This window comes from Passer domesticus, chromosome 27 (genome assembly GCF_036417665.1).
Source record: "Passer domesticus isolate bPasDom1 chromosome 27, bPasDom1.hap1, whole genome shotgun sequence".
Lineage (NCBI taxonomy): Eukaryota > Metazoa > Chordata > Aves > Passeriformes > Passeridae > Passer > Passer domesticus.
In genome coordinates, this window is record NC_087500.1 from 1,660,689 (window position 1) to 1,684,721 (window position 24,033).

The 24,033-nt window shown below is 53.0% G+C and overlaps 1 long non-coding RNA gene across 2 annotated transcripts; it reads right to left on the reverse strand.

Annotated features, from left to right (window-relative positions):
- Positions 1-535: 535 nt before the first annotated feature.
- Positions 536-23,875, reverse strand: LOC135286860 (uncharacterized). Of its 2 annotated transcripts, XR_010350860.1 has the most exons (4): positions 23,765-23,875; positions 12,831-12,960; positions 2,962-3,040; positions 536-2,845 (listed from the first exon to the last, which is right to left on the reverse strand). It is a non-coding gene; the product is annotated as an uncharacterized LOC135286860 (long non-coding RNA). The 2 variants fall into 2 exon arrangements; XR_010350859.1 differs by lacking the exon at positions 23,765-23,875 and having other exon boundaries at positions 12,831-13,575.
- Between the last annotated feature and the right edge of the window lie 158 nt (positions 23,876-24,033).

Below are 24,033 nucleotides of genomic sequence, written 5' to 3' on the forward strand. Positions count from 1 at the left end.
AAAGGGACATGGCTGATACCCAGGCAAAAGAAATCTGAGCCTGGCTCAGCCAGGGCACCCCATCCCCATTGCTGTGGTGCCCAGAGGAGGGGCCCTGGGGGCTCCAGCATCCCCCAACTTCTGATGGCTGAAACCCCCCAGACCTGGTTCAGGTACCAGTGGGGTGAGTGTGGCCCTGCAGCTCTGCCCAGCACAGGGCTGGGCACACGATGGCAGCTCTGTGCCTGGGTGTGCTGAGTGCAGGCAGGACATCAGCCACCAGGGCCACCCTGCTGGGTCTGGCACCTCAAATCACAACTCTGGATCACACCCGAGGCTTGCACAGACATCTCTGGGGTGTAGCTTCTGCCTGGGACAGAAGGATGGAAATGAGGACAAAACAGATAAACACAGAGATTTCTCTGAAAAATGCCCTGAGGCTGGAGCTCCTCTGCTCTGGAGACAGGCTGGGGGAGGTGAGGGTGTTGAGCCTGCCCAGAGCAGCTGTGGCTGCCCCAGCCCTGGCAGTGTCCAAGGCCAGGCAGAACAGGGCTGGGACAGTGGAAGGTGAGGAAGCCCCCTGGATGGGCTTTAAATTCCTTCCAGCCCAAACCATGCTGGGATTTTATCAGGTTGTTCTCTGGTGCTCTAACTGCTCATCTGCCAGGTCTCTCTTTAAAAACATGAATTTTGCTTTTGTAATTTATATTGATTCTTCATTTCTTCTTACTCAGCTTCCTCTGGTATTTTTTCTATCTCATGAGGCAGGGCCTCTTCCTCCTTCCACAATTCCCCTGCTGGTAAATGGCTCCGTGGGCTGCCCCAGCAGTAACCGTTTGTGAGGGGGTAACTGTGCCCTTCCCTCTTCTCTATTTTTTCAAAAAGGGAAGTAATAAAGAAAATTAGACAACACATCAAAATTTCCAGCCCAACACACACACATTGCTGTTATGGTCTTGAGCCAAGGAGGAGGATGTCAAACGGTAAACAAACTAAATATTCACTTCCCAGGCTTTTAGTAATTAAGTAGATATGGTGTTTTCTTTTATTGAGTTTTCCAGGAAGTTTTATGAAAACCAAAATGAGACTTCCAAGACTGCAATGTGACTGTTGCACAAAAACATGAACATTTACAGTGGGAAAACATTAACATCCCCTCTAAGGTCAGTGTGTGCAGAGCCAGCCACCCTGTGAAAGAACCCAGATGAAGCAGAGTCCTCAAGGCTTTGCTTCTCATAAGGGGAAATCTTTCCCAAAGCTGTTCCTGAGAATCCTCCTGAGGATGTTTGCTTCCTGGGAGAGGAGGGTGGAGGAGCCTGGGGCAGCTTGAGGGGTTGTGGGGCTGCCCTGTCCCTCAGCAGCATCCAACAGCTTCGTTTCCTCTCCGGGAAGGAATTGCCCCATGGCAAAGCTCCACTATGAGCTGCTTCTATTTGCATCCCTGTCTGTGATTCCCCAGGCTGAAGAGGGCTGGGAATCCAGCCAAAACCACCAGACTCAGTTGAACAGAAGGGAAACATCTTGAGATGCTGACCAGTCTGACTGCAGCTGATTCTGCAGCTTCCTGGATAAAAACCCATCCCTGCTCTCCTGGAGATGTGGTGCTGAGCCCTGGCCAGCCCAAACCAGCACAAAACAGGCTGCTCAGGAGAAAAGGGCTCCAGGCAGACCTTAGAAACTCCTTCCAGTGCCGAAGGGGGCTCCAAGAAAACTGGAGAGGAACTTTGGACAAGGGATGGAGGAACAGGACTAGGGCTTTCCACTGCCAGAGGGCAGGTTAGGTGGGATATAGGGAAGGAATTGTTCCCTGTGAGGGTGGGCAGGCCCTGGCACAGGGTGCCCAGAGCAGCTGGGGCTGCCCCTGGATCCCTGGCAGTGCCCAAAGCCAGGCTGGATGGGCTTCAAGCAACCTGGGATAGTGGAAGGTGTCCCTGCCATAGCAGGGGTGGCACTGGATCATCTTTCAGGTCCCTTCCAATCCACACCATTCTGGGATTCTTTGACAAGGGATGGAAGCCCAGGCTGAAATCTCAGGCTCCTGTACTCTGGCTTCACAGCAGAGTGTTGAGGAGTTGTTACCCTGTTACCCCAGTGCATAACATCCATTAAAATTCCTTAAAGAAACAAAAAGGAAGTTTTTATAGTGTGAAGATCTTCAGCAACACTCACCCAGCTCCATGGTCCCTCCTCACTGTCCCCAGCATGGTTCTTCATCCTTCCCCACCTGCTGTGGGCCTGAGGCAGCCCAGCAGGGCTGCTCCTGCATCCAGGCTGCTGGAAAGTCACAGGGATGGGGGCAAACCCCTTCTCCAAACATCCACTCTCAGAGAGGAGGAGCTGGTTCCAGTTTTCACCTGCCTGGAGCCACGAGATTGTTGGGAATAGCAGCAGAGAAGCTGAGCAAGCAGAGCTGGAGGGGTGCCTGGAGCAATTGCTGCTCACTCTGATCCAGTGCAGGGTGAGTGCAGCTTAAACCCCCCATGATGGATGTTTGTTTAATTTGTGCTCTTCCCTCCTAAAACTGCCGCTGACGGAACCCGGCACAGCAGCTCTGTCCTGGCCCAGGGCTGTGTTTACACTCAGCCAGTCCCCAAAGTCTGATTAAAGCTCTCACTGCAGCCTCACTCTGTGATTCCTCATCCTCTCCAGGCAGACACAGAGCAGTTTATTCCCTTCTTTTCCATGGCAGCCTTTTATTTATTGGAGGAGGGTTATCCCAGCAGGGCAGGAAGTGCAGCTGCAAAGGGGAGGCTGGAGGTCAGCACATCTCCAGCTGTCCCTGCTCTGCTCCTCTGCTACAAACAGCCCAATTCTTTCACTCTTCCCTCAGAGATCACATTTTCTAGATTTCCTTTAGTCCTCATTGCTAGAAAAACAAGGGAGGTTTTTCAGGATGCGTTGTAAGAAATAAGGAGCAAGTTCCCATTTCAGTCCTTGGAGGTGGGATCTGCTGTGGGATCTACTGAGGAATTCCAAACTCACCTGGCATTGTGTGAGGGTTGCAAAAGCACAGGATGGGAAGAAAAGGCAGGAAAGCAGTTCTGGAAGGACTTTGTCCAAGCTTCAGAAACCAAGAGTATTGCATCATATAAATATCCAGCTCCATCAGAATTCCTCATCCCTACCAATGTGACCTAAATGATCCTGAACTTGGAGGTTTTCATGAAAAAGGTGATTTCTTGGGTCTTCCTTGTCAATCAGCTCTCTTGCTTCTGCAGATGCCTCAAGCAATAACACAGAGCACCTTCACCTGCACCCCCCATTTTCTGCCCTCCCCTGGGCCAAGGGAGGTGATGCCAGACCACCCCATGGCCCCTGGACATGATGCTACTTGTCCTGACCATAAAAAAGTTCCTAATTTACCTATCAGAAAGGGGTCTTTGAAGAATAATTACAGTCTCCTTGTATTGCTTTCCCCCTCACTAGAAGTTATTCCATTCCATTCCATTCCAATTTTACTCTTCTCTAGTTCTCTTCTATTTTTTCTATTTTATTCTGCGCTCTCCCATCCCAGGTTAGGCCAGCTGCAAAGATGTGCCATTCCAAATGGGAATGCTAATTTAAGGGGCAGGTTTCCAGCTATCTAAGATGCAGTGAAATGCTTGGAAGATCCCTCACAGACACCTGGGCTCCCAATGCCAAAAGAATGTCTAAAATCTACATAGGCATTTTCTTTATCTCAAAATCTTAAAAATCCCTGGATCTAACACAAACTGGCACCCTGAGCTCAGCTGTGGTGTGTCACAGAACTCAGTGTGACACCCATCCATTCATCATCCAGCACTGTGTTATTCAAGAAAAAGGACTCCTGAGGGCCTGAACTTTCCCGATCAGTCATCAAAAAATTGTGTTGCAAATGTTAAAAAGCTTCTTCCCAACCACCTCAGTGCAGCAGCCAGAGCCTGAAGCTCTCCTGGCTGTGTGAGAACAGTCCCAGACAGGAGCTGAACATGGCCAAGTGCATCAGAGACTGTGAGCAAAAACCTTCAGCTCCTTTGTGCTCCAGTTCCTGGGAAAACTGTCAATGGCTGTGCAAAAGAGACAAAAAAACCCAAAATCAAGGGTGGTGAGACCCTGGCACAGGGTGCCCAGAGAGCTGTGGCTGCCCTTGAATCCCTTGAAGTGTCCAAGGCCAGGTTGGACAGGCCTTTGACTGATCTGGTCTAGTGGAAGGTGTGGAACTGGTGATCCTTGAGGTCTCTTCCAGCTCAGACCATGTTGGGATTCTGTGGGCATAGCTCAGCAGGGATTCTAAAGAAACAGAGCAGCCAAGGAGAGGACCTGGATGTCCACTTGAGTGGTTTCCAACCAGCTTGGCAGGAAAGAGTTTTGTCCTGGACCCTGGAGTCTAGGACTTGTCTGACTTTACTTCTGGCTACCAGAATTTATGAACAGCAAATATTTGATGGGCCCAGGCAGAGAAGAGTTGTGTGGATTGAAGGTGAAGTGATTGAGGGCAGTTGTTTGAGAGGCAGCTGGGCTCAGCCTCCCCAGGTCTCTGTGTGCATGAGACAGCCAGAGCTGGCTGAAATAAGGTAAAGCAAGGACAGTGTGGCACAGAAAAGACACGAGGGCAGGGAGTCTGAGCTAGAAGAACCCTGGGGCCAGAGGAAAAGAAGAGACGAAGTGCACGAAGTTCCTGCCAGTTCATTTCCTCGGGCCCCTCTGGATGGCAGCACAAGCCTCTGCTCCATCGGGCTCACCCGGGTTCGTGTCAGTGGCAAGGGCTGTGTCCCACCTCCAGATCATTAATGAAGATATTCCCAGCAGGAAGCACAGGGGGAAGAGCAGCAGGTAAATGTTTAAGGTGGAAGGAGTCAAGAAGCAGGTACTGACTTGCTGGGCCCCAGACAAAGCCAGACCCATTCAGGGTTTTTGGTGGGTGGCTCCTACCATGGCTCAGCCAGCAGCCCCTGCAGCCTCCCCGCGACTCCCAGGGGTGTTTGGGGTTACAGGGTTGTGATCTGGTTGTGATGGCAGGACTGACAGGATGGGCAGCTGACACTGCAGTGTCCTGCCACCAGTGACTTCTTCCTGGTGTCCCCATCCCTGCTCACTGCCCTTGTCCTACAGGCTCGCTCTGATCAGCTCAAGGCTACCCAAACAGCTCAGGAAGTCATTAGCTCCCAATACAAACTTCCCAAAAGGAAGTTTCTCCTCAGGTTATTTCCTCCTCCTGTCCTCTTTCTCCTAGTGTCACCAGGCAGAAAAGGCTCAGACCCCTCCACTACTCCACAGTGCTCCCCTCCCTACATTCTTCCATGCTCAGGGAGGCCTGGAGAGCATCCTGCATGGCTGGTGGCCTTCATCCTCACTAAAAGAGTCAGGAGAGGCTTGTGCAGCCTCTTCCTTGGCACCAGCTCGCTGTGACACCCCTGCTGCTGCAGGGACAGAAATCATGGCTAGTGGGGCCCTCTGAGGGGTGAGCTGCTGGATGTGTCCTGGGCTGACCCGGGCCCTCGGCTTGGCCACCCCACCCTGCACCGGGGCAGGGCTGGGTTCATGCTGTGCCACCTGGCTAAGGATGGCACAAGATGGAGCTGCTCCATCAGGGAATGGGGCTGGGGTCCTGCCCTGGCATCTCCCCAGTGAAAGGGGCTGCAGCCCACGGCAGGATGGGGCAGTGGGGATGCCTGGGGCTGTGTTTGGATCCATGCAAGGAGGCAGCCAGAGGCTGTGCATGAGACCAGTGCCACCACTGTCACTTTGGGAGCTGGATGAGAATGAAGAGAAAGTGTTAGAGAGGGTCACACAAATGTGAGGAGAGGGAGAGGAGAGTTTGAAGGGACCTACAGTGACCATTTACTGCAACTGCCTGACCACTTCAGGGATGACCAGAAGTTACAGTATATTGTTAAGGGCACTGTCCAAACACCTCTTCAACACTGACAGGTTTGGGGCATTGACCACCACTCCAGGAAGCCCATCCCAGTGCCTGGCCACCCTCTTGATAAAGATGCTTCCCAATGTCCAGTCTAACCCTCTCCATGTGCAGCTTCCAGTGCCTGGATCCCAAGGAGAAGAGCTCAGCACCTCTATCTCCACATCCTCTCCTGAGGAAGCTGCACAGAGCCATGAGATCACCCCTCAGCCCCCCTCTCCATGTCTTCCAGCCCATTGCCCCTTGGTTCTCCTCCTCTGGACACATTCCAGGGTTTTCCCGTCCTTCTCAAATGTTGGGGTGCAGAACTGCACACAGTTCCTATGTATGGGATCAGAGACTGCATAAATTTGACTTAGGATGGGAAAAGCAGGATCTAGAAATGGGATGGGGGACCACAGCCAGCCTGGGAGCTCACATCAGCAGCTTGGGAAACCTGGAGGGAACCTGGAACAAAACGGGAATCCCACACCTGTGGTGCCACCCACGGCTCAGGAAAGACTGGAACGCTGGCAGCTCCCATGGGGGAGCAGAAGTTTGACACGGGAGGGTTCTTCCATCTGGCAGGGAAGAGGAAGAACACATGCCAAAGCTGTTGGCCAACAGAGACGTGTGGAACTGGGAAACGGCACATTCTTTACAGCGGAGGTAATTAATTGTTGGAGCTGCTCATTAAGGCATTGGCAGGCTCGGTACTGACAGTCACAAATGGGGCTCCAAGCCTTTGTTGTAAGAGGTTTTTCTTCAAATCTGAGTCATTTCAGTGCTGTCCTCCATCACCCAATGTTTTCTTCACAGTCAGACCTGCATTGGAGCACTGGGTTGAAGTGTGCCCTTAGGAAGTGGGCAGCTGGAGCTGACCATGCAGGTGTCACACCTGGGAGGGCACAGTCCTCCAGGGATGGCTTCTGGGCAAACAGGTCACACAGGTCTTTACTCCATCTCTAAGTGAGGGAATCCTCTGGAGCTCTCACCTAGTCTCTGTGTGGTTGTTAACAAATCCTCACCCCGTAACAGGCTGGGAAAGCTGGGGGTGTCCAGCCTGGAGAAGAGAAGCATCCAGGAAGTATTTAGCATTCCTTCCACTGCCTAAAGGGGCTTCTGGAGAGCTGGAGAGAGACTTTGGACAAGGGATGGAGGAACAGGACACAGGGACCTGTGCCAGAGGGCAGGTGAGGTGGGATATAGGGAAGGAATTGTTCCCTGTGAGGGTGAGCAGGCCCTGGCACAGGGTGCCCAGAGCAGCTGGGGCTGCCCCTGGATCCCTGGCAGTGCCCAAGGCCAGGCTGGACACTGGGGCTTGGAGCCACCTGGGCCAGTGGAAGGTGTCCCTGCCCATTGCAGGGGTGGCACTGGGTGTGCCTTAAGGCCCCTTCCCACCCAGACTCCTCTGGGATCCCATGACAGGTTAGGTTTTCTCTCACCTCACTCTGCTGATCCCACACAGAGTGAGCAGTTCCCAGTGCCACAGCAGGAGCTCTTGGCCACTCAGGCCTGGATTGACCCTTGATCATACATCAGTTTCTGTTGTGGTCGTTCACATTTCTTACACCTGGCACCAGCAGGCTCTGTCTTTACACCGCTGGCCACTCACAGGTATGGGAACAGCATCTCCCAGTTAACCCCTTCACTCCTCCTTGGTAAGAAAGATGGGAAAACCAAAATATTGGTGTTGTTTCAGGGCTGCAAGTTGAAGCTGTGTTGGCCTGCCCGGGCTGTTGGCAGTTAACAGCTCCTGTGTGAGTGTGAACAGCCGAGTGGCACTCGAGGTGACCTGCGCTCCCCCCACGGAGCGGGTGCCAAGAGGCTGCACCTCGCCAAGTGTTTACAGTAATCCTTGGCAGGGACCCAGGGCTCCAACAAAGACATCTGCTAATCTGCACAGAGGAACTTTCAGGAAAGAGAAGCTTGAGCGTTTCAGGGAAACTCTGCTCCCAGCCAGGCTCTGCAAGTCACAGACTTGTCTGTCCCGGCTGGAGAAGCACACCTGAGTCTCCCGAGACTGGGATTTGTCTCAGACAGCAGTTCCCAGTAGGTTCCCTCTCTTGGATTAATTATTCTGCAGCGCTCATGGCCTCTGTCCTGGTTCCTGGAGCCTCCTGGCTGTGCTGGGATCAAAGGGGATCCTTGTGAGACATCCACGTGGGACCTGAGCTGGGCCAGGAGCTCAATGACCGAGCGGCTCCCCCCTTCCCTCCTCAAATCACGAGGCTGAGGGAAAGTGGGACAAGGAACGAGGTGCTGGCAAGAACCTGGCAGCAGAACAAAGCCTGACCTGCTGCCATGGAGCTCAGCCACACTGTCTGTCCCCATCAGAGCCAGGTGCCAGGTGCTGTACAGAGTTTGGGGCTCAGCAAGGGGAGATTTCCTCACATTCCCTCACCTCAATGTGCCAAACCAGGCAGGTGCAGCCCCTCTGCCCCAATTCAAACTCCCTCTTTGGAAACCTCCATCCATATTTTTACAACTCTGAGAGAAATAAGCCAATTTGCCAGGAAATAAGCTCAAAATCCAGGCAGATCTGAAGTTTTAAGGTGCTCAAAATTCAGACAGATTCAAAGCTTTAAGGGCTTTTCCTCTCTGAAGGGTGCAGTCTGCTTCCTGCATGGTGCCTTGGCAGTCCCATCTCCTGGGCAGAGTCCTGCTTGGACCCCTGTCCTTGGAGAGAGGATAAAGCCTTTCCTGCTGAATCCCAGCTGGCTCCTGCACAGCTCCTCTCCCTCTGGAGGAGGGAGGCTCTCAGTGTCGGGCTGGGAAATCACATGCTCCATGGCTTCAACATGAGGTAATTGTTTTTGGAAGAGACCTGGGCGCTGCTTGGGTTTGCTGGTTTGTCAGGCACACACGGATGTGGGCCAGGGGCACGAGTGACCAGGAGCAGCCCAGCCTCCCCCAGGCACTGGTGGTGCAAATATCCAAATTCTCATTTGCAGCATCAATAATTCCTGCAGAAATGGCTGAGAGGGGCTGGTGGGTGCAGTGCCACTGGGGGATCCCCCATGGGGGTCAGAGGGACCTTTGAGTCCCCCTGTGCATTTGTCCCCAAACCAGGAGCTACCATGGGGGCAGGGGCAGTCCAGGGGCAGCAGCCACAAGGAGTGGCTTCAGCTCCAGAAGCTTCTGCTGGGGAGTCCTTGCTCTGATGCCAGCTGCTGCCAAGGTGCTTTGCCAGATGATCTTTGATCTACCCCATTAATGGGTCTGATTAAAGCTGTCTCATTAATGAGCATTTCAGTGTCAAAGAACATGAACTGGGGCACAGCCCCCATCCATCTCTGCCCACATCTCCCAGGGAATTGGATGGATTTGTCCTCACCTGCTTGAGATGTGACACAGGGAAGCATGTCCAGGACAGCCCCCTGCCATCCTTCAGCTCTCTCTGGCTCAGAGCCAGAGCCATTGCAGTGTCCAGAAATTCAATATCCAGCCAGCAAATGAACCTGCAGTAGCTGAATTAGCCCTGCCAGCTCCAGCTGACCTGTGGTTGAGAGCTGGGGTGGACACAATCTCAGAAGCTCGGCAGATTTTCCAGCACCATCCTGCCCAAATCTTCCTTAAGCATCACAGAATCATAGAAACATTTCAGTTGGAAAAGCTCTCTAAGATTGAGTCCAACTGTTCCCCCAGTACTGCCAAGCCCACCACTAACCCATGCCCCCATATGCCACATTCACACACCTTTTAAGTCACTCCAGGCATGGTGACCCTGCCCCTGCCCTGGGCAGGCTGTCCCAGGGCTGGACACCTTTTCCATTATTAAATTTTCCCCAACATCCAACCTAACTCTCCCCTGGCACAACTAGAGGCTGTTTCCTTTTGTCCTGTCCCTTTTTCCCTGGAGCAGAGCCCGACACCCTCCTGGCTGCCCCTGCTGTCAGGAGCTGTGCAGAGCCAGAAGGGCCCCCCGAGCCTCCTTTTCTCCAGGCTGAGCCCCCTCAGCTCCTTCAGCGGCTCCTGGTGCTCCAGCCCCTTCCCTGCTCCATTCCTTTCTCTGGAATGCTTTCTGTGGAAGGTGAACCCTCTGCAGTCTTTGAGGAAAGCTCCAGGTATCCCTTGTGCCACGTGCGGGTTGGAATGGTCACAGCACAGGTGATTCGAGGGCTGGGCTCCCAGAGCAGCTCATGAATCAAACACCTCCCGGTGGGTGATGCTGCAGGAGGGTGGCAAGGGGATCCATCCCAATGGCTGCAGCTGTTTGCAGCTGTTTGCTGGACCCTTCACTCATATCTGGACAAATACAGAGCTGGTAACAGAGGTGCTGTCCCAGTGCCCAGGAGCTGAGGGCATAGTCCTAAAATGGTATCACTAGCAAAAGTGATCTTTGAACTCTTGAAAATCCCCTGTGCAGCTTTGGTGAGACAGGCAGTGAAATTCTGCATCCTGCTGAAGGAACATGGGACAATGCATGTGGCCCAGGTGACACAGCCCTATCCAGGCTCCTTACCCAGCTGTCTTTGAATGTCTTGGGAAGGGAGGGGAGAATGGGTGTCCTGTGAGCAGAAGGGGATGCAAGATTCTCCTCAGACCTGTTTTTCTTAAGACATTAATTTCTTTTTTTTTTAGAAGTGATTTTTTTAAAGTGTGCATTTACATTAAAAAAGAAGAACTTTTCCTTAACCTCACCGGGGTAGGAGCTGCTTCTATCTAGTACGAAAGTGTCTGCTCCTATCTATGACAATCCTTTGATCTGCTAAGACATGTCTGAGCCTGGTGCACAGAGAAGAGAATCAGGTCCCCGTCTAAACTTGACAAAGCAGCAGCTTTTCCCCGTGATGTTGCAAGAGCATCTTGGGATCCTGTTGATGAATGAGCTCTTTTTGTGTCTGGTGTTACATGAGCCAAAGCGGAGAGTTCGTCTCTCAGTCAAGCCAGTGACAGTGTAACACGACACGGGCAGGGAGGGGACACAGCCCTGAGCTTATCCTGTGCTGCAATTCCCTGTTGTGGCAGGGGCCATTTATTTTAATGCAGAAATTACTGTGGAAGATGGTCAAGCTGAGACAGACACTTAATTTTGGTTCACTGATGGAGTTAAAGTGGATTCAATGAGCCTCTCCTGCTTTTGTGCCAGCCTGGATTTGCCTCCTTCTCCCTCCTGGCTGTTGGCACTGGTGTTTCTGTTGTTAAAATAAATGTCCTCTAACATCAGAATCTCCACTGGAGAACATGATCGAGTCACTGCTTAACATTTTCTTAGTTATGCTCAGTCTAGAACCATAGGATGGTTTGGCTGGAAGGGACCTTAAAGATCACCTTGTTCCCACTCCCCACCATGGGCAGTGACAGCTTCCACTCCTGCCTTGAGCACTGCCAGGGATCCTGGGGCAGCCACAGCTGCTCTGGGCACCCTGTGCCAGGGCCTCCTCATTTCATCCCAATATCCCAACTACCCTGGCAGTGGGAAGCCATTCTCCCTTGTCCTGTCAATCCAGACCCTTGTCCAAAGTCCCTCTCCAGCCCTCCTGGAGGGTCTTCAAGCACTGGAAAGGGCTCTAAGATCTCCCTGGAGCCTCCTCATCTCCAGGCTGAACACCCCCAGCTCTGCCAGCCTGGCTCCACACCTGAAGACTTCAGATTTGTAACAGTCTGAGCTGACTCTTTCCTGCATTTATTAAGTTACCAACAATTCAGGCAATCTCCCAATGACAGATGGAAATATTTTTCTGACCCAGAGCTCCCAGGGAAGGGAGGAGTGTCTAACCAGAAGGACATGGCTCTAGGACAGCACAAGCCCTGTGGGAATGGGCTGGTTTAGCCCGGGAGCCAATGCTGTGTCCTCTGCAGAGTGTGAATTTGCTTGTCTGGAGACCCAGCAGATTCACCACGGGGGTCCTTGCTGTGTTTTTCCAGCCCATTACTGTCTTGTTGCTCTTGCTACTGGGTTCCTCGGGTGTGAGCACAAACACCTCAGCTTGCAAAGCTGGGAATGGAGGGAAAGGTGCAAATTCACCTGAGTGTGCTGAGGGAAAACAACTGTACTCTGGGTAAAGCTCAGCTGCGCTGGACTGGAACTGTGGGCTGGAATGCTTTGCCTGAGAGCCCCTTAATTTCAAAATTATAATAGTTCAGAAGGAGGGGGTTTATATTTTCCATTTCAAGGGAGGCTCCTGCCTTCCTTAGCAGACACCTGGCTTTTCAAATCAAGACACAGCTTCCCTGGGCAACCTGTGCCAGTGCTGCAGGAGGCCAGCATTGGAGCTGTGGGGGCCCAGTGTAGGCAGCCAGTCCCAGAGAAGCAATCACAGGGAGGTGGTTCCATGTTGTCTTTGCCATTTAGCTGAATTTCCTCTTTATCTCCCTATGGATCCCACCTCCAGGTGGAATCCCCATCCCACAGGATGCTTTAAAGGCTTTGTTATTTTGACCTGATTATTACATAATTCCCTTTAAAGCATCACACACATCTTTTGTTGGATTAATACCAAATGTCTGATAGAATTTTTAGCCCATTTCCATTTTTACACGTTTTACAGTCTAGTTTAATTTCATTAAAAATTCCAGTCTCTGATTTATCTTAATAAACTTCCAAAGCCAAGGCTGAGCCAGCTGCTATTGCTGGAGAGCTGCTGTTTAGGGGTCTGTGTAAAACTGACTTTGTGCCATGCCCCTGCTCCATCCTGGGCTCTGGCTGACCAGGCTTCTACTGAATTGTTCTTACCAGGATTTACTGTCACAGCAGCTGAAGGGGCCTCACAGGCCCTGCATTTCTCACCCAGATAACACTGCCTGTGAGCTCTCGGGCTGTTCGGTAAAGGGACATTTTTGGTGTTAGAAAGCAAAGATATTCCAGGTGTTGTGTTTTGCAACCTAATATTAATGGTAGTTCTCCTGCCATCAGCCCTGATGGCTCTGTCTGTTGATATCTCCCCAGTGACCCCACATCTTGCTGTCAAACCTGGTGAAGGAAATAGTTCTTTTTAGGCTCCAGGAGAAGGAATGGCTTCTTGGAAGCTCCTGCAGATGGGATTACCTTGGACCTGCTGCCCATGTTCCATGCCCAGCTCTGGGCCTCTGGATGTAATTCTCTCCATCTTGCTTCACACGACAGCAGGAATGAGAACCACGCCAAGCTGGGCTCCTCCACCAAGATCATCCTTCTCCTGGGAAGTTAAAAATGAATCACAAGGAGGGAATTAAAGCTCTGAGGTTTGTGAGCAATTTCTGTCTATGGGTAAGGGGGTCACTGGGAAATAAAGGGAGGGAGGGACAGGTGGGTGGATGGATGGATGGATGGATGGATGGATGGATGGATGGATGGATGGATGGATGGATGGATGGATGGATGGACATACAACTTTAACAGCAGGAGATCAACAGAGTTATGGGAGAGAGCACCAAGGGAGGTGTCACTGGACTAAGGAGCTGTGTGGATGGCTGGGGACATCAGGAGAGGGACGGGATATCCAGAGTCAACACAGTAAATCTCTGGAGCTGGACTGTCTCCAGCAGGACTGTAGTTGGGAGGAAAAGCCTTTGCTTTTCTGTTTTTCTGTTTCTCATTAGCCCTTCCCACCACAGATGAGAAACAGGAGAAAATTTCTGAGTATTTCCAACATTATCCCATATTTCTAATCAGAGAAAATTAGCGACTGGCATTAGCACTGTAAACAGTGCTAGTGAGGTCCCAGGTGGTGGCAGAGGTGTTGAGGCAGGGTGACAGCCTGGAGTGGGGCAGGAACCTGGGAGCCAGGTAAAGAAATCTGCTCGGAGGACACAAGCACGGCAGTTCCACGTCCCTTCTGCAGCTCCGGGAGCGGGAGGAGGAGGTGGGGACACGGGGACCTGGAGCTGTGCCCACCTCCTGGCAAGGCAGGGGGTGAGCACCGGGCAGAACCGGCGGAGAAGCGCCTCGCACGGGCAGCAGCTGCTGGGCTCCAGGTGAGACCATCTCAATGCCTGTAAGAGCAAAGAGCTGCTCGGGGTTTCGGACGGCTCAGGTGGAGGCCAGAGGCTGGGATGAAAGGAGACATTCCAGAAGGGAAAACTGCACAAGAGCCGCCGACAGCTGAGCCCGCAGGGATTTCCTCTGCTCTTCTCGCACTCCGCTGGGTCCGTGCCCGGCTGGGTCCTGCCGCCCGCCCTGGGGGAGCGCCCGGAGCATCCCAGCCTCGCAGGAGGCTGAGCAGGGATTCCAGGAACCCGGACAGGTATTCCCGACACGGTGAGAGGCTGTGCACAGGCAGGGGATCCCGCACACCTGGCAGACACGGAACTCGGGATGTTTCGCAACAAGACCCCACATTCTGGCACTCCACAGCCACCGCAGAGCTGAAATGCCTGGAGCTATGTGGGCTCCGTCCCACGCTGTTTGTCCGTCTGAGATTTGTTCCAAAGCCCACATCTGCAGTGCTGGGAGCAGAGGGGTTCCCAGTGCCTTGTCCTGGAGCCAGCCCTGCTGCTTCACCACAGTGCGAGCAGGGGATGAGGCTGGGCTCAGCCCGAGCAGGAGGGACCAGCACTGAGAGGGGTGGTGGGCTCTGGGCACGGTGCCTGAAGCCCCAGCCCAGGGCACCTGCAGACACAGCCGGGTCTGACACCCAGGTCACCCCAAAGCTGCCTCCCTCGGCCCCTGTGCTGGGGCTTTGCTCCAGGTAACACCAGCCCTGCACACCTATCCCTGGGATCCTGTAAGCCACAGAATCCCACAATGGTTTGGGTGGGAAGGGACCTAAAACACCACCCGGTGCCACCCCTGCCATGGCAGGGACACCTCCCACTGTCCCAGGCTGCTCCAGCCCCAGTGTCCAGCCTGGCCTTGGGCACTGCCAGGGATCCAGGGGCAGCCCCAGCTGCTCTGGGCACCCTGTGCCAGGGCCTGCCCACCCTCACAGGAACAATTCCTCATTCCCAATCTCCCATCCATCCCTGCCCTCTGGCAGTGGGAGCCATTCCCTGTGTCCTGTCCCTCCATGCCTTGTCCCCAGTCCCTCTCCAGCTCTCCTGGAGCCCCTTTAGGCACTGGAAGGGGCTCTGAGGTCTCTTCTGAGCCTTCTCCTCTTCAGGCTGAACCACAGCTCTCTCAGCCTGTCCTCACAGGAGAGGTGTTCCAGCCCTGGGCTTCATTGTCCAGCAATAATCAGTCCCAGTATCATGACAAAGTCTTGTCTAAGATGCAGGAGCCCAGATGTGATGTTGTTCACTTTCCTGCTCTCCCTCTGGACTGAGGAAAGAGAGAAAGTGACATGAAAATGGTCATTTATTAATATATTGTGTCATTATTGGTCATATGTATTTATATAAATGGTCATATTTGGACACATATATGGTCATATTATTCATATAAATGACCATTTATTCATATATTATAGTTGTCTGGAAGGTTGGATAGGGCTTGGAGCAACCTGGGATAGTGGGAGGTGTCTCTGCCCATGGCAGAGGGGTGGAATGAGATGATTTTTAAGGTCCCTTCCAACACAAACCATTCCATGGTTCTATGATTTACAGACTACTGCAATTTGGGGAAGAGGAGACATTGAAACCCAAGTAAGCCACTCAGTTTGTGTCCTCATCCTGTGGCCTTTAAAAATTGCTAACTGGATTAATTCTTGCAATCAAAGCTGCCTGTAGCCAGCCTGCCCAGTGAGTGCTGTGCTCTGCTGTGGGAGGAACAAACCAGATGTAGGGAATGGCCCCAGTGCTGTCCAGCACGAGAGCCCTGCAAAGCTGGGAGGCTGCAGCCAGGTAAGGATCAGCCTCTTCTCCCAGCTAACGAGGGATGGGACAGGAAGAATGGCTCAGGTTGTGCCAGGGAGGTTTAGGTTGGATATTAGGGAAAAGCTGATCCCAAAGGGTTGTCTGGCCTTGGCACAGCCTGCCCAGGACAGTGGTGGAGCCACCATCCCTGGAGTGCTTGAAAAGTGTGTGGCTGTGGCACTTCATGCCATGGTTTAGTGGTGGCCACAGTAGTGGTGTGGGGTTGATGGTTGGACTTGATGATCCTAAAGGTCTTTTCTGTGATTTTGTGAAGTGCTGCCATAACCCTGCAGTGGAAGTTCAGCCACCAGTTTGCTCAGCTGAAACATAAAGCCAAATTCCTTTTTCCAGGTGTCATGCTTGCAACAAGCTGTGGGTTGTTTTGGAATGACCTGCACACCTCAGCTTGGAGTCCCAACAAGCCAGGGTGGCTTTTGGACCCTGCCTGACACTCCTGAGCTCAGCTGCGTGTGGCATTAACAGCAAACTTTTTATCTGCTCATAGTGAAACCACAGTGGGATGTGACCAGAGCAGCTATCTAGGGACAAAGTCCTCTTTGTGCACAGAGCAAAACCTGCAGGGAATGTCAGCACTGGCACCTCCTGCTGCTGAAATACTCCATGGAGGATGAAAACTCCATAAATACTGTGCACAGGCATCTCCATCGACTTCCCATCTTTCATTTCTACACTTCAGCAAAGACAAAGTCCCTTGAGATGCTGATCACAAAATCCAGCACACTTTTCCCTCCCAAAAGGACAGATATATAGGTCAAAGTGCTAATGAGTAAAGTTGTACTTGGGACATTTTTTTGACAAAGGGGTACAAAGAGTTGAATTAGAACCAGCTCCCTGGGAGGAAAGTGTTGCTCATTTTGGATTAAGAGTCATCAGTTTAAAAAAAGAGTATTCAATCAAATAGAAATACCAACTTCTCAACTTCTCACAATTCATGAGCCCGATCTCTACAAACTATAATAACAATTCCTTTTCAAAAAGCAGCATTTGAAGTTTTCATTTACTGCTTAATTATCAGAACTAGAGCTTAAAAAGAAAACCACCACATGCCTATTGTAATATTCTGACAAAGATTTAGGGCTTATTCTTTAATACACTCCTAAGTATCTGAGGTGAGTGACATCTGTTTCTGGTGAACCTGTGGCTTCCAGAAAAGTGATTTTTAGGGAGCTGAGTTTGGAAAGCTGTTAAGGAATCATCACAGCCAGAGAAATCCTGTAATCTACAAGAAAAAGAATGCTCAAATTTCCTTAAACTGAGCACCCACGACCCAAAATCAGAGGCTACTTTTAATAATCTCAGTTTTGTCTTCCCAGTGCTCATTTCCTCTTTGATAAGGTAGTGCCACTGCCTCTGCAGCAGAATCTGATCAACACTCAGCTCTACGTAAGTTGGTCAGAGGAGCACTGAAATCCCCAGCTGAGCTCGCAGCAGAGGGAAAATCGATGTTTACTTGATCGTCGTGCCCATAAAAGAGCAGCCCCGAGGAGCTGCGGCCCCGCTGCCTGTGCTCGCTGCTGCTCCCCACGGGAGAGCCCTGCCTGCCGCGTGTGTCCCGGCGATAGCCCCGAGCCCGAGCCCAAACAGAACTTGCTCGGGAACACGAGCGGCTGCATCGTGGTTTGGCAAAGCCAAGAGGAAGCTGTGCAGCAGCGTATTCCCTGCAGGGCCACTCTCTGATTAATTGGAGCTGCTTGGCATTCAGAAGAGCTGATGAAAAACTTTGGGAAGCCATTGAGGCATTTTCACTGGCACACGCACTTGGGAGGGATCACATCTATGTCATGGAACTGAGATTAGAATCGGAATCAAAGCCCTTCTACAAAGGCCTGATTTTGTTTGTTTTCATATGCCCCACCCCAGGGAGATGAAACCAGCCCATTTCCAGTGCTAGGATTCGTTTCTGTTATAGAGCCATGAATATCCCAAGACATTCTCTCGCAGAATCATGGAATATCCCAAGCTGGAAGGGACTCCCAAGGATCATCCAGTCCAGCTCCTGGCCCTGCACAGACACTCCAGCAATTCCACCCTGTGCATCCCCGAGAGTGCTGTCCAAACACTCCTGGAGCTCTGGCAGCCTCGGGGCTGGGACCATTCCCTGGGGAGCCTGGGCAGTGCCCAGCACCCTCTGGGGGGAAGAGGTTTCTCCTGATCTGCAAGCTAAACCTCCTGGACACAGCTTCATTAACCCCCTCTGCAAAGTCTTTTAAGCAGCAGAAAAACACTTACATGCCAACATCACACACTTTTAAAACCCTGGGCTGTATCACCCACAGAGGAGCAGCAGCAGCACTGGGCTGCTCTGACAATCGTGCTCTTGACTTGCCCTGACACACAGCTTGCTTGAGGTGAGGTTATGCAAGGGGATGAGATAAGATGACCCACTCATTTTTAAATCTACCCATCTAGGTGACTTCAGCTCTTTCTCAATAGGAAAGATACAAATATTACAAACCTACGCCCATTGAGACACATGTATACAGAGAGAGAGAAGATATTTATATATTTCTATAGCATATTTATGAAACATCAGCACCCCAGCACTTCAGTCAGTGCACCCAACAGATACAGAGCCTAATGGCTGAATTTCTAGCCTTCTATCTATCTATCTATCTATCTATCTATCTATGATCTCATATATATATGACCTTTAAGGTCCCTTCGAAGCCAAACCATTCTCTGATTCTATGACAGGAAAGAAATTGTTCCCTGTGGGCAGGCCCTGGCACAGGGTGCCCAAAGCAGCTGTGGCTGCCCCTGGATCCCAGGCTGGACAGGACCTGGAGCAGCCTGGGACAGTGGAAGTTGTCACTGCTCAAGGCAGGGGGTGGCACTGGATGGGCTTTCCATCTCAATTTGGGCTTCCATCCCAGACCATTCCATGACTCTGTGATATATATATACAGCCCGTAAAGAACAAAAGAAAAGCAGTTACCATTTGTTTTATACGGAAATGAAACCAAGGAACTAAGAAATTTGTCAAGGATCATAAATCAATTGCAGAATCGGAAATTAAAGCAAACTAACTTAAGTACTTCTTTGGTTTGGACAGGAAAGTGCTCTGAGATCCGTTGATAAGAGTGGAATAAAGAACTAATATTCCTAAAGCAACATCTTCACTCTGTGGTGCTCAAACAGCTGGGAGAAGTGAGTTTTTCCAATCTAACTGCAGTAACTCTGTGGGCAATTCCCCTCCTGTTTCCTTTCCAGCAGCCCACAGCAGCTCACAGGCTGCAACACGAGTCTGTCCCACAAGCTCCTTACCTTGTGTTCACTCAAGGGTTAAGGAGTTTGCAAGTTACAAAGCCTGCTGTGTCTTGTGTGGGAGTAAATGTCATATCCCACTGCACAGGGTATTTATAGCACAGCACTATTTGGGAAGTGAAACTTTTGAATGGTGAAGTTTTCAAGCAGTTGCTTCAGGATGAATTTCTGAAGAACAGAACAGAAATGAGAGAGCCCATTTGTCACTCTGGCTCAAGGTGGCTCCAAAAATCACAGTGAGAGCAGCGGGGTCTGAGTGGGAGCACCTCGGCTCTGAGAGCTCCAGTGTTCACTCACGGGGGGGTTTGTGCAGCTGGCACATCAAGCCCACGTCCCCAGTGGAGGACGGAGCACTGCTCTGCCATCATCCCCACGGTACCTGCTGGAGGAGCTCTTCTCATGGATAAGGTGCCCAATGTCCCCTGGGAGGATCACCCTCCACACAGGTTCTCCAGTGTAGCTGCCATGGCCAGGCACCAAACTCCAACACAACCCGAAGGAGGGGAGGCCTCGACCCAAGAACAGACTCTAGGAATGCCAGCACGTAAAGCATGGTGGCCCCCGCCCCTCCTGTGCCCCCAGCTCAGCAGCACCCGTGAGGGCTGGACCTCAGCTTCCAGGAGAGGGACTGGGACAAGACAACATGGGCTGCAGTGGCAGCGGGGCAAAGTGATCAGAATTGTCCTTTGTTAAAATGGTGACATGTCACTGGGATTGGTGGGATGATGCTGGAGATGAGCCAAGGTGGAATGAGCTGTCTCCATGTCTGGATCCAGACTGAAGCTGCCAAAGCCCTGCCTAGCTCGAGTCCTTGTATTGTAACTTGCTGCTCTTGGCTCACACACACAGTGAGCACCAAACGTGGAGTAACAGACCAGGAGCTCCCAGCTAAGAGCTCTTCCCGACCAGTGGTCCCAAAGTGGATCACCATAACCAATCCAGGCAGGAACAAAAGGTTTCTGTGAGGCCATGGGTGCTCTCTGAACTGTAACTGTATCTTCTGTAATCACAGAAGTAGGTCTTGACACTACTGGGGCACCCGAAAGGAGGACACTGCATATTTTGCAGCAATTATTAATGCAGCTATTTGTGCTAACTCTTCAAACCAAGTACAGATACGCCCTGTGCTATTTCCATAAACAGGAGCACAGCTGTATTTGCATTCTCTCCCTGTGTGCTGGTGCTCAGAACTACTTGTGGGTTTGATTGCCGCAACAGCAACCCGAGCCGGCCATAGGAGCCCCTGAACCAGGACGGAGGGGCAGAGCAGAGCCGGGAGGGCAGGGCAGAGCTGGGAGGGCAGAGCAGAGCCGGGAGGGCAGAGCAGAGCCGGGAGGGCAGAGCAGAGCCGGGAGGGCAGAGCAGAGCTGAGAGGGCAGAGCCGGGAGGGCAGGGCAGAGCCGGGAGGGCAGGGCAGAGCCGGGAGGGCAGGGCAGAGCTGGGAGGGCAGAGCCGGGAGGGCAGAGCAGAGCCGGGAGGGCAGGGCAGAGCCGGGAGGGCAGAGCAGGGATGGCAGAGCCGGGAGGGCAGAGCAGAGCCGGGAGGGCAGGGCAGAGCTGGCAGGGCAGAGCCGGGAGGGCAGAGCAGGGAGGGCAGAGCAGGGCCGGGAGGGGCAGAGCAGAGCCGGGAGGGCAGAGCAGGGCCGGGAGGGGCAGAGCAGAGCCGGGAGGGCAGAGCAGAGCCGGGAGGGCAGAGCAGAGCTGGCAGGGCAGAGCCGGGATGGCAGAGCCGGGAGGGCAGAGCAGAGCCGGGAGGGCAGGGCAGAGCTGGCAGGGCAGAGCCGGGAGGGCAGAGCAGGGAGGGCAGAGCAGGGCCGGGAGGGGCAGAGCAGAGCCGGGAGGGCAGAGCAGGGCCGGGAGGGGCAGAGCAGGGCCAGGAGGGGCAGAGCAGAGCCGGGAGGGCAGAGCAGGGCCGGGAGGGGCAGAGCAGAGCCGGGAGGGCAGAGCAGAGCCGGGAGGGCAGAGCCGGGAGGGCAGAGCAGAGCCGGGAGGGCAGGGCAGAGCTGGCAGAGCAGAGCCGGGAGGGCAGAGCAGAGCCGGGAGGGCAGGGCAGAGCTGGCAGAGCAGAGCCGGGAGGGCAGGGCAGAGCCGGGAGGGCAGAGCCGGGAGGGCAGAGCCGGGAGGGCAGAGCAGGGCCGGGAGGGCAGAGCAGGGCCGGGAGGGCAGAGCAGAGCCGGGAGGGCAGAGCCGGGAGGGCAGAGCAGAGCCGGGAGGGCAGAGCAGGGCCGGGAGGGCAGAGCAGAGCCGGGAGGGCAGAGCCGGGAGGGCAGAGCAGAGCCGGGAGGGCAGAGCAGAGCCGGCCCAGCGCCGCTCCAGCTCCGGTGCGTGGGCCGGGCGGTGCTCTCGCCCTGCTCCGAGCACTGCCGGGGCTGCAGGGCTGTGGGGAGCTCGGGGTGATCAGGACGTGCTCCTGAAGGGCTCTCCCCCTCTCTGAGCTGTACCTGTGCCGCGACCGTGGCTCGCTGACTGCAGCGTCACTGTCACAGCAATCAAACTTCATTCGTGCCTTCCAGACATCCTTTACAGCTCCAAGAGTGACAAACCTCTCTGCCGGTAACACCGACACCACTGATTCATTTCGCACAATTTAACCACGAGAGAAAAGCAGTGTTCTGGATTTCACTGTTGAACCTGGGCTTGTGACAAACTCCACATGTGCTTTTCTCAGTCCTGTCCCCCTCCTTTCCTCCCTCATCCCCAACAACTACAGAACATGATTCCAATGGAAAGTGTGGCTTATTCAAACCCACAACATGGGTATTAAGGTCTTTTATATTTTGTCAAAAGCTTTGCTCTTCTTTCCATCATGATAAAAAAATCAAGGTCATAAATACCCCTAAATGCAACACCACAATCACCTCAACTACTCCGGTAAAAATAACTTCAGACTTTTAAAACCAAATTATGTCAAATGCTGTGACCAGCTATTATCACAATTCCTGCCTCACTTCAAGGTTTCTTTCAGCTTGAATTAGGAAGAAATGCTCCCCTGGGAGGGAGGTGAGGCCTGGCACAGCGTGCCCAGAGCAGCTGTGGCTGCCCCTGGATCTCTGGAAGTGTCCAAGGCCAGGTTGGACAAGGCTTGGAGCCACCTGGGACAGTGGAAGGTGTGCCTGTGCATGGCAGAAGAACTTTCAGGTCCCTTCATACCCAAACCAGCCTGTGACTCTGTAAGGATGATTCTTTACTCGGGGTGTTGGAGGTTCTGTGGATCCAGGCTCTGTGACTCTAATCCATTCTGCCCAAACACCAAAGCTCAGTTCTCTCCATACCCCCAACCCAGAGCTGCTCCAGGGAGGACTGAAAACCACCTTCATCTACCAGCTCTCTCCTTGGAGGGCTGAACTGCTGAGAGCAACCCCACTCCCCGTATTTTCCATGCACACTTTAACCAATTCCACAGGTTCTGGAGTAACCTGCAGAAAATCCTGTCAACTACAACACATGAAATGTGACAGTGACCTACTGCAACGGGTTCATTTAATTCAGGGCTCATACCCTGAGTTAAATGGGCAACAGGGGACTGTTCTGCAGCACAGAACATACAATCATTCAGGTGGGAAACAACCTCTAAGATCACTGAGTGCAACCAGCTCAATCACCAACTGACACAGCAGAATCCTCCTATGAAAGAGCTGTTAGAAGTTACAATTTCTATCCAAACTGTGCAAGGAGTTTGAGCAATAAGCCCCTGTGCAGAGCCAGTGTTTGCTGAAGGTGAGGGATGTGGGATCTTGCTCCTGCCCATGCCAAGGCTGCTCCAAGCAGCATCCCTGTGCTTCTCACACACAGACTCTGCCAGAGCCGTGAATCATTCCCTGCTCCTGTCACACGAGGAGTCCAAATCCAAACGGCTGGTTTCTCTGGGGTTGTGGAATGATACTAGTGTGAAACTAGAAACGGATAAGAATTCACTTTTGAGACCAAGGAAAATGTGCCGTTTGGAAAGCAGTTAAAATCTTGGAATGTTAAGGAAGACCTAAGTTAAGTGAGCAGAAAGATGTGCGGTTCTGCCACAGCACAAGGTACCTGTGACTACCTGTAACCAGATTTCTTTTGTTTTCTTAACTGCAGAGATGGAAGAGTTTCATTTTAATCCAAACTGGCATGTCTCGTTCCTTTGCTGAGGGATCTTGCTCCTGCCCATGCCAAGGCTGCTCCAAGCAGCATCCCTGTGCTTCTCACACACAGACTCTGCCAGAGCCGTGAATCATTCCCTGCTCCTGTCACACGAGGAGTCCAAATCCAGAAGGAATAAGCACTGGATTCAATTCCTGCCTGTGTGGGGGGTGAGGCCCTGGCACAGGGTGCCCAGAGCAGCTGGGGCTGCCCCTGGATCCCTGGCAGTGTCCAAGGCCAGGCTGGACAGGGCTTGGAGCAGCCTGGGACAGTGGGAGGTGTCCCTGCCCATGACAGCTTTAGGGTCCCTTCCAATCAAATCCAATCCATGTTTCTACGGCTCTCTAAGTTCATCAGAATCCTTTCTTGAAAGCTCTGAAACTACCTCTGCAATGCTCTATTTCCCATGGCCCACCTCACTGAGTCAAGGACCAAGTCACCCACGCCCACCCCTTCCTTTAGTGTCAAAGCAAAACACAACCGTACTTGGGCAAAATAGAAGCCAATAATAAAGTGTCGTTTACTGGGGAGATCAGAGTTAAGTTATCATAAACTTCTAGCACTGGAAAATCTCCCCACAGCAGGACTGCCACCTCCCACTGCCCAGGGCCGGGAGGAGCGCCGGCACGGGGGGACACACTCCTGCGGCCCTCCCCTTGTCACTTCACCGGGAAAGGGCGACGGAGCCTTAGACAAGGGAAAAAAAATCAGTAGAATGTCTCAGCTTCCGGAGGCAAGAGCAACGTAATGGGCCACTCTCTGGAGCGGCTGCTGACAGGCAAAACGCGCTACTGCGGCACCGAGGTACCTCCGAGGGAGCTCCGAGGTGGCCTCAGCACGCCTGTCCGCCCTGCCCGAAGGAACCGAGGGGCACGGCGGGGCCCGGCACCGGCGGGAGGCACGGCCAACATGGCGGGGAATCGTGAGGGGACCCGCGGCCGCTCCCGGCCCCGCCCCCTCGGCGGAACGCGCATGCGCACCGCGACGGCGCCCCGAGAACCGCGGGGCGGGGCCTGCTTGGCAGAAAGCCCCGCCCACTTCTGGGAAACCCAGCGGGCCGGGACCGCGCCGGGGGGG